Here is a 17,682-nt window from a genome sequence, read left to right on the forward strand (position 1 = left end):
GTGTGTTACCGGTTGAAGAATACTGACGTGTTTTGAAAGTCATGCATATCACCCTAATTTGAGCATTGACTTGACTGTTGAATTCAGTAAGTGCTACTCATTGGGGTAGTTTTAATTGACAAAAGCAACTGAATGCATTGGAAGCAATATTTTATGGGATTCCCTCTCAGATCACCTCAAATGGAGACACTGATGATTCTTGTGTTCATAAGTGCTTCTCTTTGGGGTTGTCTTAGTTGTGAGTACTTCAACAGAAATATCACTTGTCAACTTCCACCATTTTCACACCACTGGCTAAATATGTAATTTTGGCACCAACAGTACCCAAACATGGGCACTGACTTGACTTCTGAATGCAGTAAGTGCTACTTGTTGGGGTAATGTCGCTGACCTCTGAAGTCCCAGCTTACTTTTTAAAGAATTAATTAAGACAGCCATTTTAGATCGGTTGAAGAATACCGACGTGTTTTGAAAGTCATGCATATCACCCTAATTTGAGCATTGACTTGACTGTTGAATTCAGTAAGTGCTACTCATTGGGGTAGTTTTAATTGACAAAAGCAACTGAATGCATTGGAAGCAATATTTTATGGGAATCCCTCTCAGATCACCTCGAATGGAGACACTGATGATTCTTATGTTCATAAGTGCTTCTCTTTGGGGTTGTCTTGGTTGTGAGTACTTCAACAGAAATATCACTGATGGAGTTGATATGCTACAGACGGAAACTGAAGAAAGATGTTATTGGAATCACATTCAGATAACCTCAAATGGATACACTGATGATTATTGTGTTCATAAGTGCTACTCTTTGGGGTTGTCTTGGTAGTGAGTTCTTCCACAGAAATATCACTGGTCAAATGCTGAGACAGTCAACTTCCACCATTTTCACACCACTAGCTAAATGCCTAAAATTTGGCACCAACAAAAGCTGTCTTGAAGTGTTATGGCTGATTTACCTTTTGGAGTAGATATTCAGTGTTAACTGTGCTTCATTGTATTGCTTTAAAGGACTGCTGATCAAATTGACCACTCAACTGCTAACGACTTGCATACATTTAAGGTGATGGTTGCCTCCTCACAGAGCCATTGAAACTTCATCAAAAAGAAGGCAGAGTTGGGTGGGAATGGCTGCATTTGGTATTTAAGAAGGGCAACTTTCTGCAAGAAACACCACTTCCACTGCAGCTGGGACACACCACAGGAGATGCCAGAAAGAACAGAAATACGAAGAAACTCATGAGCAAAGAAGACCGCACACTGCAAGTCTCTGATATTGGCCCAACTTGAGCATTGGCTTGAGTTTGAATTCAGTAAGTGCTACTTGTTGGGGCAGTTGAACAGGACATATGCTACAGACGGAAACTGAAGATAGATGTTATTGGAATCACATTCAGATAACCTCAAATGGATACACTGATGATTATTGTGTTCATAAGTGCTACTTTTTGGGGTTGTCTTGGTAGTGAGTTCTTCAACAGAAATATCACTGGTCAAATGCTGAGACAGTCAATTTCCACCATTTTCACACCACTAGCTAAATGCGTAAATTTGGCACCAACAGTACCCAAACATGGGCACTGACTTGACTTCTGAATGCAGTAAGTGCTACTTGTTGGGGTAATGTTTCTGACCTCTGAAGTCCCAGCTTACTTTTTAAAGAATTAATTAAGACAGCCATTTTAGATTGTGTGTTACCGGTTGAAGAATACTGACGTGTTTTGAAAGTCATGCATATCACCCTAATTTGAGCATTGACTTGACTGTTGAATTCAGTAAGTGCTACTCATTAGGGTAGTTTTAATTGACAAAAGCAACTGAATGCATTGGAAGCAATATTTTATGGGATTCCCTCTCAGATCACCTCAAATGGAGACACTGATGATTCTTGTGTTCATAAGTGCTTCTCTTTGGGGTTGTCTTAGTTGTGAGTACTTCAACAGAAATATCACTTGTCAACTTCCACCATTTTCACACCACTGGCTAAATATGTAATTTTGGCACCAACAGTACCCAAACATGGGCACTGACTTGACTTCTGAATGCAGTAAGTGCTACTTGTTGGGGTAATGTCGCTGACCTCTGAAGTCCCAGCTTACTTTTTAAAGAATTAATTAAGACAGCCATTTTAGATTGTGTGTTACCGGTTGAAGAATACTGACGTGTTTTGAAAGTCATGCATATCACCCTAATTTGAGCATTGACTTGACTGTTGAATTCAGTAAGTGCTACTCATTGGGGTAGTTTTAATTGACAAAAGCAACTGAATGCATTGGAAGCAATATTTTATGGGATTCCCTCTCAGATCACCTCAAATGGAGACACTGATGATTCTTGTGTTCATAAGTGCTTCTCTTTGGGGTTGTCTTAGTTGTGAGTACTTCAACAGAAATATCACTTGTCAACTTCCACCATTTTCACACCACTGGCTAAATATGTAATTTTGGCACCAACAGTACCCAAACATGGGCACTGACTTGACTTCTGAATGCAGTAAGTGCTACTTGTTGGGGTAATGTCGCTGACCTCTGAAGTCCCAGCTTACTTTTTAAAGAATTAATTAAGACAGCCATTTTAGATCGGTTGAAGAATACCGACGTGTTTTGAAAGTCATGCATATCACCCTAATTTGAGCATTGACTTGACTGTTGAATTCAGTAAGTGCTACTCATTGGGGTAGTTTTAATTGACAAAAGCAACTGAATGCATTGGAAGCAATATTTTATGGGAATCCCTCTCAGATCACCTCGAATGGAGACACTGATGATTCTTATGTTCATAAGTGCTTCTCTTTGGGGTTGTCTTGGTTGTGAGTACTTCAACAGAAATATCACTGATGGAGTTGATATGCTACAGACGGAAACTGAAGAAAGATGTTATTGGAATCACATTCAGATAACCTCAAATGGATACACTGATGATTATTGTGTTCATAAGTGCTACTCTTTGGGGTTGTCTTGGTAGTGAGTTCTTCCACAGAAATATCACTGGTCAAATGCTGAGACAGTCAACTTCCACCATTTTCACACCACTAGCTAAATGCCTAAAATTTGGCACCAACAAAAGCTGTCTTGAAGTGTTATGGCTGATTTACCTTTTGGAGTAGATATTCAGTGTTAACTGTGCTTCATTGTATTGCTTTAAAGGACTGCTGATCAAATTGACCACTCAACTGCTAACGACTTGCATACATTTAAGGTGATGGTTGCCTCCTCACAGAGCCATTGAAACTTCATCAAAAAGAAGGCAGAGTTGGGTGGGAATGGCTGCATTTGGTATTTAAGAAGGGCAACTTTCTGCAAGAAACACCACTTCCACTGCAGCTGGGACACACCACAGGAGATGCCAGAAAGAACAGAAATACGAAGAAACTCATGAGCAAAGAAGACCGCACACTGCAAGTCTCTGATATTGGCCCAACTTGAGCATTGGCTTGAGTTTGAATTCAGTAAGTGCTACTTGTTGGGGCAGTTGAACAGGACATATGCTACAGACGGAAACTGAAGATAGATGTTATTGGAATCACATTCAGATAACCTCAAATGGATACACTGATGATTATTGTGTTCATAAGTGCTACTCTTTGGGGTTGTCTTGGTAGTGAGTTCTTCAACAGAAATATCACTGGTCAAATGCTGAGACAGTCAATTTCCACCATTTTCACACCACTAGCTAAATGCGTAAATTTGGCACCAACAGTACCCAAACATGGGCACTGACTTGACTTCTGAATGCAGTAAGTGCTACTTGTTGGGGTAATGTTTCTGACCTCTGAAGTCCCAGCTTACTTTTTAAAGAATTAATTAAGACAGCCATTTTAGATTGTGTGTTACCGGTTGAAGAATACTGACGTGTTTTGAAAGTCATGCATATCACCCTAATTTGAGCATTGACTTGACTGTTGAATTCAGTAAGTGCTACTTATTGGGGTAGTTTTAATTGACAAAAGCAACTGAATGCATTGGAAGCAATATTTTATGGGATTCCCTCTCAGATCACCTCAAATGGAGACACTGATGATTCTTGTGTTCATAAGTGCTTCTCTTTGGGGTTGTCTTAGTTGTGAGTACTTCAACAGAAATATCACTTGTCAACTTCCACCATTTTCACACCACTGGCTAAATATGTAATTTTGGCACCAACAGTACCCAAACATGGGCACTGACTTGACTTCTGAATGCAGTAAGTGCTACTTGTTGGGGTAATGTCGCTGACCTCTGAAGTCCCAGCTTACTTTTTAAAGAATTAATTAAGACAGCCATTTTAGATCGGTTGAAGAATACCGACGTGTTTTGAAAGTCATGCATATCACCCTAATTTGAGCATTGACTTGACTGTTGAATTCAGTAAGTGCTACTCATTGGGGTAGTTTTAATTGACAAAAGCAACTGAATGCATTGGAAGCAATATTTTATGGGAATCCCTCTCAGATCACCTCGAATGGAGACACTGATGATTCTTATGTTCATAAGTGCTTCTCTTTGGGGTTGTCTTGGTTGTGAGTACTTCAACAGAAATATCACTGATGGAGTTGATATGCTACAGACGGAAACTGAAGAAAGATGTTATTGGAATCACATTCAGATAACCTCAAATGGATACACTGATGATTATTGTGTTCATAAGTGCTACTCTTTGGGGTTGTCTTGGTAGTGAGTTCTTCAACAGAAATATCACTGGTCAAATGCTGAGACAGTCAATTTCCACCATTTTCACACCACTAGCTAAATGCGTAAATTTGGCACCAACAGTACCCAAACATGGGCACTGACTTGACTTCTGAATGCAGTAAGTGCTACTTGTTGGGGTAATGTTTCTGACCTCTGAAGTCCCAGCTTACTTTTTAAAGAATTAATTAAGACAGCCATTTTAGATTGTGTGTTACCGGTTGAAGAATACTGACGTGTTTTGAAAGTCATGCATATCACCCTAATTTGAGCATTGACTTGACTGTTGAATTCAGTAAGTGCTACTCATTGGGGTTGTCTTGGTAGTGAGTTCTTCAACAGAAATATCACTGGTCAAATGCTGAGACAGTCAATTTCCACCATTTTCACACCACTAGCTAAATGCCTAAAATTTGGCACCAACAAAAGCTGTCTTGAAGTGTTATGGCTGATTTACCTTTTGGAGTAGATATTCAGTGTTAACTGTGCTTCATTGTATTGCTTTAAAGGACTGCTGATCAAATTGACCACTCAACTGCTAACGACTTGCATACATTTAAGGTGATGGTTGCCTCCTCACAGAGCCATTGAAACTTCATCAAAAAGAAGGCGGAGTTGGGTGGGAATGGCTGCATTTGGTATTTAAGAAGGGCAACTTTCTGCAAGAAACACCACTTCCACTGCAGCTGGGACACACCACAGGAGATGCCAGAAAGAACAGAAATACGAAGAAACTCATGAGCAAAGAAGACCGCACACTGCAAGTCTCTGATATTGGCCCAACTTGAGCATTGGCTTGAGTTTGAATTCAGTAAGTGCTACTTGTTGGGGCAGTTGAACAGGACATATGCTACAGACGGAAACTGAAGATAGATGTTATTGGAATCACATTCAGATAACCTCAAATGGATACACTGATGATTATTGTGTTCATAAGTGCTACTCTTTGGGGTTGTCTTGGTAGTGAGTTCTTCAACAGAAATATCACTGGTCAAATGCTGAGACAGTCAATTTCCACCATTTTCACACCACTAGCTAAATGCGTAAATTTGGCACCAACAGTACCCAAACATGGGCACTGACTTGACTTCTGAATGCAGTAAGTGCTACTTGTTGGGGTAATGTCGCTGACCTCTGAAGTCCCAGCTTACTTTTTAAAGAATTAATTAAGACAGCCATTTTAGATTGTGTGTTACCGGTTGAAGAATACTGACGTGTTTTGAAAGTCATGCATATCACCCTAATTTGAGCATTGACTTGACTGTTGAATTCAGTAAGTGCTACTCATTGGGGTAGTTTTAATTGACAAAAGCAACTGAATGCATTGGAAGCAATATTTTATGGGATTCCCTCTCAGATCACCTCAAATGGAGACACTGATGATTCTTGTGTTCATAAGTGCTTCTCTTTGGGGTTGTCTTAGTTGTGAGTACTTCAACAGAAATATCACTTGTCAACTTCCACCATTTTCACACCACTGGCTAAATATGTAATTTTGGCACCAACAGTACCCAAACATGGGCACTGACTTGACTTCTGAATGCAGTAAGTGCTACTTGTTGGGGTAATGTCGCTGACCTCTGAAGTCCCAGCTTACTTTTTAAAGAATTAATTAAGACAGCCATTTTAGATCGGTTGAAGAATACCGACGTGTTTTGAAAGTCATGCATATCACCCTAATTTGAGCATTGACTTGACTGTTGAATTCAGTAAGTGCTACTCATTGGGGTAGTTTTAATTGACAAAAGCAACTGAATGCATTGGAAGCAATATTTTATGGGAATCCCTCTCAGATCACCTCGAATGGAGACACTGATGATTCTTATGTTCATAAGTGCTTCTCTTTGGGGTTGTCTTGGTTGTGAGTACTTCAACAGAAATATCACTGATGGAGTTGATATGCTACAGACGGAAACTGAAGAAAGATGTTATTGGAATCACATTCAGATAACCTCAAATGGATACACTGATGATTATTGTGTTCATAAGTGCTACTCTTTGGGATTGTCTTGGTAGTGAGTTCTTCCACAGAAATATCACTGGTCAAATGCTGAGACAGTCAACTTCCACCATTTTCACACCACTAGCTAAATGCCTAAAATTTGGCACCAACAAAAGCTGTCTTGAAGTGTTATGGCTGATTTACCTTTTGGAGTAGATATTCAGTGTTAACTGTGCTTCATTGTATTGCTTTAAAGGACTGATGAAGAGAATTGACCACTCAACTGCTAACGACTTGCATACATTTAAGGTGATGGTTGCCTCCTCACAGAGCCATTGAAACTTCATCAAAAAGAAGGCGCAGTTGGGTGGGAATGGCTGCATTTGGTATTTAAGAAGGGCAACTTTCTGCAAGAAACACCACTTCCACTGCAGCTGGGACACACCACAGGAGATGCCAGAAAGAACAGAAATACGAAGAAACTCATGAGCAAAGAAGACCGCACACTGCAAGTCTCTGATATTGGCCCAACTTGAGCATTGGCTTGAGTTTGAATTCAGTAAGTGCTACTTGTTGGGGCAGTTGAACAGGACATATGCTACAGACGGAAACTGAAGATAGATGTTATTGGAATCACATTCAGATAACCTCAAATGGATACACTGATGATTATTGTGTTCATAAGTGCTACTCTTTGGGGTTGTCTTGGTAGTGAGTTCTTCAACAGAAATATCACTGGTCAAATGCTGAGACAGTCAATTTCCACCATTTTCACACCACTAGCTAAATGCGTAAATTTGGCACCAACAGTACCCAAACATGGGCACTGACTTGACTTCTGAATGCAGTAAGTGCTACTTGTTGGGGTAATGTTTCTGACCTCTGAAGTCCCAGCTTACTTTTTAAAGAATTAATTAAGACAGCCATTTTAGATTGTGTGTTACCGGTTGAAGAATACTGACGTGTTTTGAAAGTCATGCATATCACCCTAATTTGAGCATTGACTTGACTGTTGAATTCAGTAAGTGCTACTTATTGGGGTAGTTTTAATTGACAAAAGCAACTGAATGCATTGGAAGCAATATTTTATGGGATTCCCTCTCAGATCACCTCAAATGGAGACACTGATGATTCTTGTGTTCATAAGTGCTTCTCTTTGGGGTTGTCTTAGTTGTGAGTACTTCAACAGAAATATCACTTGTCAACTTCCACCATTTTCACACCACTGGCTAAATATGTAATTTTGGCACCAACAGTACCCAAACATGGGCACTGACTTGACTTCTGAATGCAGTAAGTGCTACTTGTTGGGGTAATGTCGCTGACCTCTGAAGTCCCAGCTTACTTTTTAAAGAATTAATTAAGACAGCCATTTTAGATCGGTTGAAGAATACCGACGTGTTTTGAAAGTCATGCATATCACCCTAATTTGAGCATTGACTTGACTGTTGAATTCAGTAAGTGCTACTCATTGGGGTAGTTTTAATTGACAAAAGCAACTGAATGCATTGGAAGCAATATTTTATGGGAATCCCTCTCAGATCACCTCGAATGGAGACACTGATGATTCTTATGTTCATAAGTGCTTCTCTTTGGGGTTGTCTTGGTTGTGAGTACTTCAACAGAAATATCACTGATGGAGTTGATATGCTACAGACGGAAACTGAAGAAAGATGTTATTGGAATCACATTCAGATAACCTCAAATGGATACACTGATGATTATTGTGTTCATAAGTGCTACTCTTTGGGGTTGTCTTGGTAGTGAGTTCTTCCACAGAAATATCACTGGTCAAATGCTGAGACAGTCAACTTCCACCATTTTCACACCACTAGCTAAATGCCTAAAATTTGGCACCAACAAAAGCTGTCTTGAAGTGTTATGGCTGATTTACCTTTTGGAGTAGATATTCAGTGTTAACTGTGCTTCATTGTATTGCTTTAAAGGACTGCTGATCAAATTGACCACTCAACTGCTAACGACTTGCATACATTTAAGGTGATGGTTGCCTCCTCACAGAGCCATTGAAACTTCATCAAAAAGAAGGCAGAGTTGGGTGGGAATGGCTGCATTTGGTATTTAAGAAGGGCAACTTTCTGCAAGAAACACCACTTCCACTGCAGCTGGGACACACCACAGGAGATGCCAGAAAGAACAGAAATACGAAGAAACTCATGAGCAAAGAAGACCGCACACTGCAAGTCTCTGATATTGGCCCAACTTGAGCATTGGCTTGAGTTTGAATTCAGTAAGTGCTACTTGTTGGGGCAGTTGAACAGGACATATGCTACAGACGGAAACTGAAGATAGATGTTATTGGAATCACATTCAGATAACCTCAAATGGATACACTGATGATTATTGTGTTCATAAGTGCTACTCTTTGGGGTTGTCTTGGTAGTGAGTTCTTCAACAGAAATATCACTGGTCAAATGCTGAGACAGTCAATTTCCACCATTTTCACACCACTAGCTAAATGCGTAAATTTGGCACCAACAGTACCCAAACATGGGCACTGACTTGACTTCTGAATGCAGTAAGTGCTACTTGTTGGGGTAATGTTTCTGACCTCTGAAGTCCCAGCTTACTTTTTAAAGAATTAATTAAGACAGCCATTTTAGATTGTGTGTTACCGGTTGAAGAATACTGACGTGTTTTGAAAGTCATGCATATCACCCTAATTTGAGCATTGACTTGACTGTTGAATTCAGTAAGTGCTACTCATTAGGGTAGTTTTAATTGACAAAAGCAACTGAATGCATTGGAAGCAATATTTTATGGGATTCCCTCTCAGATCACCTCAAATGGAGACACTGATGATTCTTGTGTTCATAAGTGCTTCTCTTTGGGGTTGTCTTAGTTGTGAGTACTTCAACAGAAATATCACTTGTCAACTTCCACCATTTTCACACCACTGGCTAAATATGTAATTTTGGCACCAACAGTACCCAAACATGGGCACTGACTTGACTTCTGAATGCAGTAAGTGCTACTTGTTGGGGTAATGTCGCTGACCTCTGAAGTCCCAGCTTACTTTTTAAAGAATTAATTAAGACAGCCATTTTAGATCGGTTGAAGAATACCGACGTGTTTTGAAAGTCATGCATATCACCCTAATTTGAGCATTGACTTGACTGTTGAATTCAGTAAGTGCTACTCATTGGGGTAGTTTTAATTGACAAAAGCAACTGAATGCATTGGAAGCAATATTTTATGGGAATCCCTCTCAGATCACCTCGAATGGAGACACTGATGATTCTTATGTTCATAAGTGCTTCTCTTTGGGGTTGTCTTGGTTGTGAGTACTTCAACAGAAATATCACTGATGGAGTTGATATGCTACAGACGGAAACTGAAGAAAGATGTTATTGGAATCACATTCAGATAACCTCAAATGGATACACTGATGATTATTGTGTTCATAAGTGCTACTCTTTGGGGTTGTCTTGGTAGTGAGTTCTTCAACAGAAATATCACTGGTCAAATGCTGAGACAGTCAATTTCCACCATTTTCACACCACTAGCTAAATGCGTAAATTTGGCACCAACAGTACCCAAACATGGGCACTGACTTGACTTCTGAATGCAGTAAGTGCTACTTGTTGGGGTAATGTTTCTGACCTCTGAAGTCCCAGCTTACTTTTTAAAGAATTAATTAAGACAGCCATTTTAGATTGTGTGTTACCGGTTGAAGAATACTGACGTGTTTTGAAAGTCATGCATATCACCCTAATTTGAGCATTGACTTGACTGTTGAATTCAGTAAGTGCTACTCATTGGGGTTGTCTTGGTAGTGAGTTCTTCAACAGAAATATCACTGGTCAAATGCTGAGACAGTCAATTTCCACCATTTTCACACCACTAGCTAAATGCCTAAAATTTGGCACCAACAAAAGCTGTCTTGAAGTGTTATGGCTGATTTACCTTTTGGAGTAGATATTCAGTGTTAACTGTGCTTCATTGTATTGCTTTAAAGGACTGCTGATCAAATTGACCACTCAACTGCTAACGACTTGCATACATTTAAGGTGATGGTTGCCTCCTCACAGAGCCATTGAAACTTCATCAAAAAGAAGGCAGAGTTGGGTGGGAATGGCTGCATTTGGTATTTAAGAAGGGCAACTTTCTGCAAGAAACACCACTTCCACTGCAGCTGGGACACACCACAGGAGATGCCAGAAAGAACAGAAATACGAAGAAACTCATGAGCAAAGAAGACCGCACACTGCAAGTCTCTGATATTGGCCCAACTTGAGCATTGGCTTGAGTTTGAATTCAGTAAGTGCTACTTGTTGGGGCAGTTGAACAGGACATATGCTACAGACGGAAACTGAAGAAAGATGTTATTGGAATCACATTCAGATAACCTCAAATGGATACACTGATGATTATTGTGTTCATAAGTGCTACTCTTTGGGGTTGTCTTGGTAGTGAGTTCTTCAACAGAAATATCACTGGTCAAATGCTGAGACAGTCAATTTCCACCATTTTCACACCACTAGCTAAATGCGTAAATTTGGCACCAACAGTACCCAAACATGGGCACTGACTTGACTTCTGAATGCAGTAAGTGCTACTTGTTGGGGTAATGTTTCTGACCTCTGAAGTCCCAGCTTACTTTTTAAAGAATTAATTAAGACAGCCATTTTAGATTGTGTGTTACCGGTTGAAGAATACTGACGTGTTTTGAAAGTCATGCATATCACCCTAATTTGAGCATTGACTTGACTGTTGAATTCAGTAAGTGCTACTCATTGGGGTAGTTTTAATTGACAAAAGCAACTGAATGCATTGGAAGCAATATTTTATGGGATTCCCTCTCAGATCACCTCAAATGGAGACACTGATGATTCTTGTGTTCATAAGTGCTTCTCTTTGGGGTTGTCTTAGTTGTGAGTACTTCAACAGAAATATCACTTGTCAACTTCCACCATTTTCACACCACTGGCTAAATGCCTAAAATTTGGCACCAACAGTACCCAAACATGGGCACTGACTTGACTTCTGAATGCAGTAAGTGCTACTTGTTGGGGTAATGTCGCTGACCTCTGAAGTCCCAGCTTACTTTTTAAAGAATTAATTAAGACAGCCATTTTAGATCGGTTGAAGAATACCGACGTGTTTTGAAAGTCATGCATATCACCCTAATTTGAGCATTGACTTGACTGTTGAATTCAGTAAGTGCTACTCATTGGGGTAGTTTTAATTGACAAAAGCAACTGAATGCATTGGAAGCAATATTTTATGGGAATCCCTCTCAGATCACCTCGAATGGAGACACTGATGATTCTTATGTTCATAAGTGCTTCTCTTTGGGGTTGTCTTGGTTGTGAGTACTTCAACAGAAATATCACTGATGGAGTTGATATGCTACAGACGGAAACTGAAGAAAGATGTTATTGGAATCACATTCAGATAACCTCAAATGGATACACTGATGATTATTGTGTTCATAAGTGCTACTCTTTGGGGTTGTCTTGGTAGTGAGTTCTTCCACAGAAATATCACTGGTCAAATGCTGAGACAGTCAACTTCCACCATTTTCACACCACTAGCTAAATGCCTAAAATTTGGCACCAACAAAAGCTGTCTTGAAGTGTTATGGCTGATTTACCTTTTGGAGTAGATATTCAGTGTTAACTGTGCTTCATTGTATTGCTTTAAAGGACTGCTGATCAAATTGACCACTCAACTGCTAACGACTTGCATACATTTAAGGTGATGGTTGCCTCCTCACAGAGCCATTGAAACTTCATCAAAAAGAAGGCAGAGTTGGGTGGGAATGGCTGCATTTGGTATTTAAGAAGGGCAACTTTCTGCAAGAAACACCACTTCCACTGCAGCTGGGACACACCACAGGAGATGCCAGAAAGAACAGAAATACGAAGAAACTCATGAGCAAAGAAGACCGCACACTGCAAGTCTCTGATATTGGCCCAACTTGAGCATTGGCTTGAGTTTGAATTCAGTAAGTGCTACTTGTTGGGGCAGTTGAACAGGACATATGCTACAGACGGAAACTGAAGATAGATGTTATTGGAATCACATTCAGATAACCTCAAATGGATACACTGATGATTATTGTGTTCATAAGTGCTACTTTTTGGGGTTGTCTTGGTAGTGAGTTCTTCAACAGAAATATCACTGGTCAAATGCTGAGACAGTCAATTTCCACCATTTTCACACCACTAGCTAAATGCGTAAATTTGGCACCAACAGTACCCAAACATGGGCACTGACTTGACTTCTGAATACAGTAAGTGCTACTTGTTGGGGTAATGTTTCTGACCTCTGAAGTCCCAGCTTACTTTTTAAAGAATTAATTAAGACAGCCATTTTAGATTGTGTGTTACCGGTTGAAGAATACTGACGTGTTTTGAAAGTCATGCATATCACCCTAATTTGAGCATTGACTTGACTGTTGAATTCAGTAAGTGCTACTCATTAGGGTAGTTTTAATTGACAAAAGCAACTGAATGCATTGGAAGCAATATTTTATGGGATTCCCTCTCAGATCACCTCAAATGGAGACACTGATGATTCTTGTGTTCATAAGTGCTTCTCTTTGGGGTTGTCTTAGTTGTGAGTACTTCAACAGAAATATCACTTGTCAACTTCCACCATTTTCACACCACTGGCTAAATATGTAATTTTGGCACCAACAGTACCCAAACATGGGCACTGACTTGACTTCTGAATGCAGTAAGTGCTACTTGTTGGGGTAATGTCGCTGACCTCTGAAGTCCCAGCTTACTTTTTAAAGAATTAATTAAGACAGCCATTTTAGATCGGTTGAAGAATACCGACGTGTTTTGAAAGTCATGCATATCACCCTAATTTGAGCATTGACTTGACTGTTGAATTCAGTAAGTGCTACTCATTGGGGTAGTTTTAATTGACAAAAGCAACTGAATGCATTGGAAGCAATATTTTATGGGAATCCCTCTCAGATCACCTCGAATGGAGACACTGATGATTCTTATGTTCATAAGTGCTTCTCTTTGGGGTTGTCTTGGTTGTGAGTACTTCAACAGAAATATCACTGATGGAGTTGATATGCTACAGACGGAAACTGAAGAAAGATGTTATTGGAATCACATTCAGATAACCTCAAATGGATACACTGATGATTATTGTGTTCATAAGTGCTACTCTTTGGGGTTGTCTTGGTAGTGAGTTCTTCCACAGAAATATCACTGGTCAAATGCTGAGACAGTCAACTTCCACCATTTTCACACCACTAGCTAAATGCCTAAAATTTGGCACCAACAAAAGCTGTCTTGAAGTGTTATGGCTGATTTACCTTTTGGAGTAGATATTCAGTGTTAACTGTGCTTCATTGTATTGCTTTAAAGGACTGCTGATCAAATTGACCACTCAACTGCTAACGACTTGCATACATTTAAGGTGATGGTTGCCTCCTCACAGAGCCATTGAAACTTCATCAAAAAGAAGGCAGAGTTGGGTGGGAATGGCTGCATTTGGTATTTAAGAAGGGCAACTTTCTGCAAGAAACACCACTTCCACTGCAGCTGGGACACACCACAGGAGATGCCAGAAAGAACAGAAATACGAAGAAACTCATGAGCAAAGAAGACCGCACACTGCAAGTCTCTGATATTGGCCCAACTTGAGCATTGGCTTGAGTTTGAATTCAGTAAGTGCTACTTGTTGGGGCAGTTGAACAGGACATATGCTACAGACGGAAACTGAAGAAAGATGTTATTGGAATCACATTCAGATAACCTCAAATGGATACACTGATGATTATTGTGTTCATAAGTGCTACTCTTTGGGGTTGTCTTGGTAGTGAGTTCTTCAACAGAAATATCACTGGTCAAATGCTGAGACAGTCAATTTCCACCATTTTCACACCACTAGCTAAATGCGTAAATTTGGCACCAACAGTACCCAAACATGGGCACTGACTTGACTTCTGAATGCAGTAAGTGCTACTTGTTGGGGTAATGTTTCTGACCTCTGAAGTCCCAGCTTACTTTTTAAAGAATTAATTAAGACAGCCATTTTAGATTGTGTGTTACCGGTTGAAGAATACTGACGTGTTTTGAAAGTCATGCATATCACCCTAATTTGAGCATTGACTTGACTGTTGAATTCAGTAAGTGCTACTCATTGGGGTAGTTTTAATTGACAAAAGCAACTGAATGCATTGGAAGCAATATTTTATGGGATTCCCTCTCAGATCACCTCAAATGGAGACACTGATGATTCTTGTGTTCATAAGTGCTTCTCTTTGGGGTTGTCTTAGTTGTGAGTACTTCAACAGAAATATCACTTGTCAACTTCCACCATTTTCACACCACTGGCTAAATATGTAATTTTGGCACCAACAGTACCCAAACATGGGCACTGACTTGACTTCTGAATGCAGTAAGTGCTACTTGTTGGGGTAATGTCGCTGACCTCTGAAGTCCCAGCTTACTTTTTAAAGAATTAATTAAGACAGCCATTTTAGATCGGTTGAAGAATACCGACGTGTTTTGAAAGTCATGCATATCACCCTAATTTGAGCATTGACTTGACTGTTGAATTCAGTAAGTGCTACTCATTGGGGTAGTTTTAATTGACAAAAGCAACTGAATGCATTGGAAGCAATATTTTATGGGAATCCCTCTCAGATCACCTCGAATGGAGACACTGATGATTCTTATGTTCATAAGTGCTTCTCTTTGGGGTTGTCTTGGTTGTGAGTACTTCAACAGAAATATCACTGATGGAGTTGATATGCTACAGACGGAAACTGAAGAAAGATGTTATTGGAATCACATTCAGATAACCTCAAATGGATACACTGATGATTATTGTGTTCATAAGTGCTACTCTTTGGGATTGTCTTGGTAGTGAGTTCTTCCACAGAAATATCACTGGTCAAATGCTGAGACAGTCAACTTCCACCATTTTCACACCACTAGCTAAATGCCTAAAATTTGGCACCAACAAAAGCTGTCTTGAAGTGTTATGGCTGATTTACCTTTTGGAGTAGATATTCAGTGTTAACTGTGCTTCATTGTATTGCTTTAAAGGACTGCTGAAGAGAATTGACCACTCAACTGCTAACGACTTGCATACATTTAAGGTGATGGTTGCCTCCTCACAGAGCCATTGAAACTTCATCAAAAAGAAGGCGGAGTTGGGTGGGAATGGCTGCATTTGGTATTTAAGAAGGGCAACTTTCTGCAAGAAACACCACTTCCACTGCAGCTGGGACACACCACAGGAGATGCCAGAAAGAACAGAAATACGAAGAAACTCATGAGCAAAGAAGACCGCACACTGCAAGTCTCTGATATTGGCCCAACTTGAGCATTGGCTTGAGTTTGAATTCAGTAAGTGCTACTTGTTGGGGCAGTTGAACAGGACATATGCTACAGACGGAAACTGAAGATAGATGTTATTGGAATCACATTCAGATAACCTCAAATGGATACACTGATGATTATTGTGTTCATAAGTGCTACTCTTTGGGGTTGTCTTGGTAGTGAGTTCTTCAACAGAAATATCACTGGTCAAATGCTGAGACAGTCAATTTCCACCATTTTCACACCACTAGCTAAATGCGTAAATTTGGCACCAACAGTACCCAAACATGGGCACTGACTTGACTTCTGAATGCAGTAAGTGCTACTTGTTGGGGTAATGTTTCTGACCTCTGAAGTCCCAGCTTACTTTTTAAAGAATTAATTAAGACAGCCATTTTAGATTGTGTGTTACCGGTTGAAGAATACTGACGTGTTTTGAAAGTCATGCATATCACCCTAATTTGAGCATTGACTTGACTGTTGAATTCAGTAAGTGCTACTCATTAGGGTAGTTTTAATTGACAAAAGCAACTGAATGCATTGGAAGCAATATTTTATGGGATTCCCTCTCAGATCACCTCAAATGGAGACACTGATGATTCTTGTGTTCATAAGTGCTTCTCTTTGGGGTTGTCTTAGTTGTGAGTACTTCAACAGAAATATCACTTGTCAACTTCCACCATTTTCACACCACTGGCTAAATATGTAATTTTGGCACCAACAGTACCCAAACATGGGCACTGACTTGACTTCTGAATGCAGTAAGTGCTACTTGTTGGGGTAATGTCGCTGACCTCTGAAGTCCCAGCTTACTTTTTAAAGAATTAATTAAGACAGCCATTTTAGATCGGTTGAAGAATACCGACGTGTTTTGAAAGTCATGCATATCACCCTAATTTGAGCATTGACTTGACTGTTGAATTCAGTAAGTGCTACTCATTGGGGTAGTTTTAATTGACAAAAGCAACTGAATGCATTGGAAGCAATATTTTATGGGAATCCCTCTCAGATCACCTCGAATGGAGACACTGATGATTCTTATGTTCATAAGTGCTTCTCTTTGGGGTTGTCTTGGTTGTGAGTACTTCAACAGAAATATCACTGATGGAGTTGATATGCTACAGACGGAAACTGAAGAAAGATGTTATTGGAATCACATTCAGATAACCTCAAATGGATACACTGATGATTATTGTGTTCATAAGTGCTACTCTTTGGGGTTGTCTTGGTAGTGAGTTCTTCCACAGAAATATCACTGGTCAAATGCTGAGACAGTCAACTTCCACCATTTTCACACCACTAGCTAAATGCCTAAAATTTGGCACCAACAAAAGCTGTCTTGAAGTGTTATGGCTGATTTACCTTTTGGAGTAGATATTCAGTGTTAACTGTGCTTCATTGTATTGCTTTAAAGGACTGCTGATCAAATTGACCACTCAACTGCTAACGACTTGCATACATTTAAGGTGATGGTTGCCTCCTCACAGAGCCATTGAAACTTCATCAAAAAGAAGGCAGAGTTGGGTGGGAATGGCTGCATTTGGTATTTAAGAAGGGCAACTTTCTGCAAGAAACACCACTTCCACTGCAGCTGGGACACACCACAGGAGATGCCAGAAAGAACAGAAATACGAAGAAACTCATGAGCAAAGAAGACCGCACACTGCAAGTCTCTGATATTGGCCCAACTTGAGCATTGGCTTGAGTTTGAATTCAGTAAGTGCTACTTGTTGGGGCAGTTGAACAGGACATA

Source organism: Sebastes fasciatus, chromosome 9 (genome assembly GCF_043250625.1).
Source record: "Sebastes fasciatus isolate fSebFas1 chromosome 9, fSebFas1.pri, whole genome shotgun sequence".
Taxonomy (NCBI): domain Eukaryota; kingdom Metazoa; phylum Chordata; class Actinopteri; order Perciformes; family Sebastidae; genus Sebastes; species Sebastes fasciatus.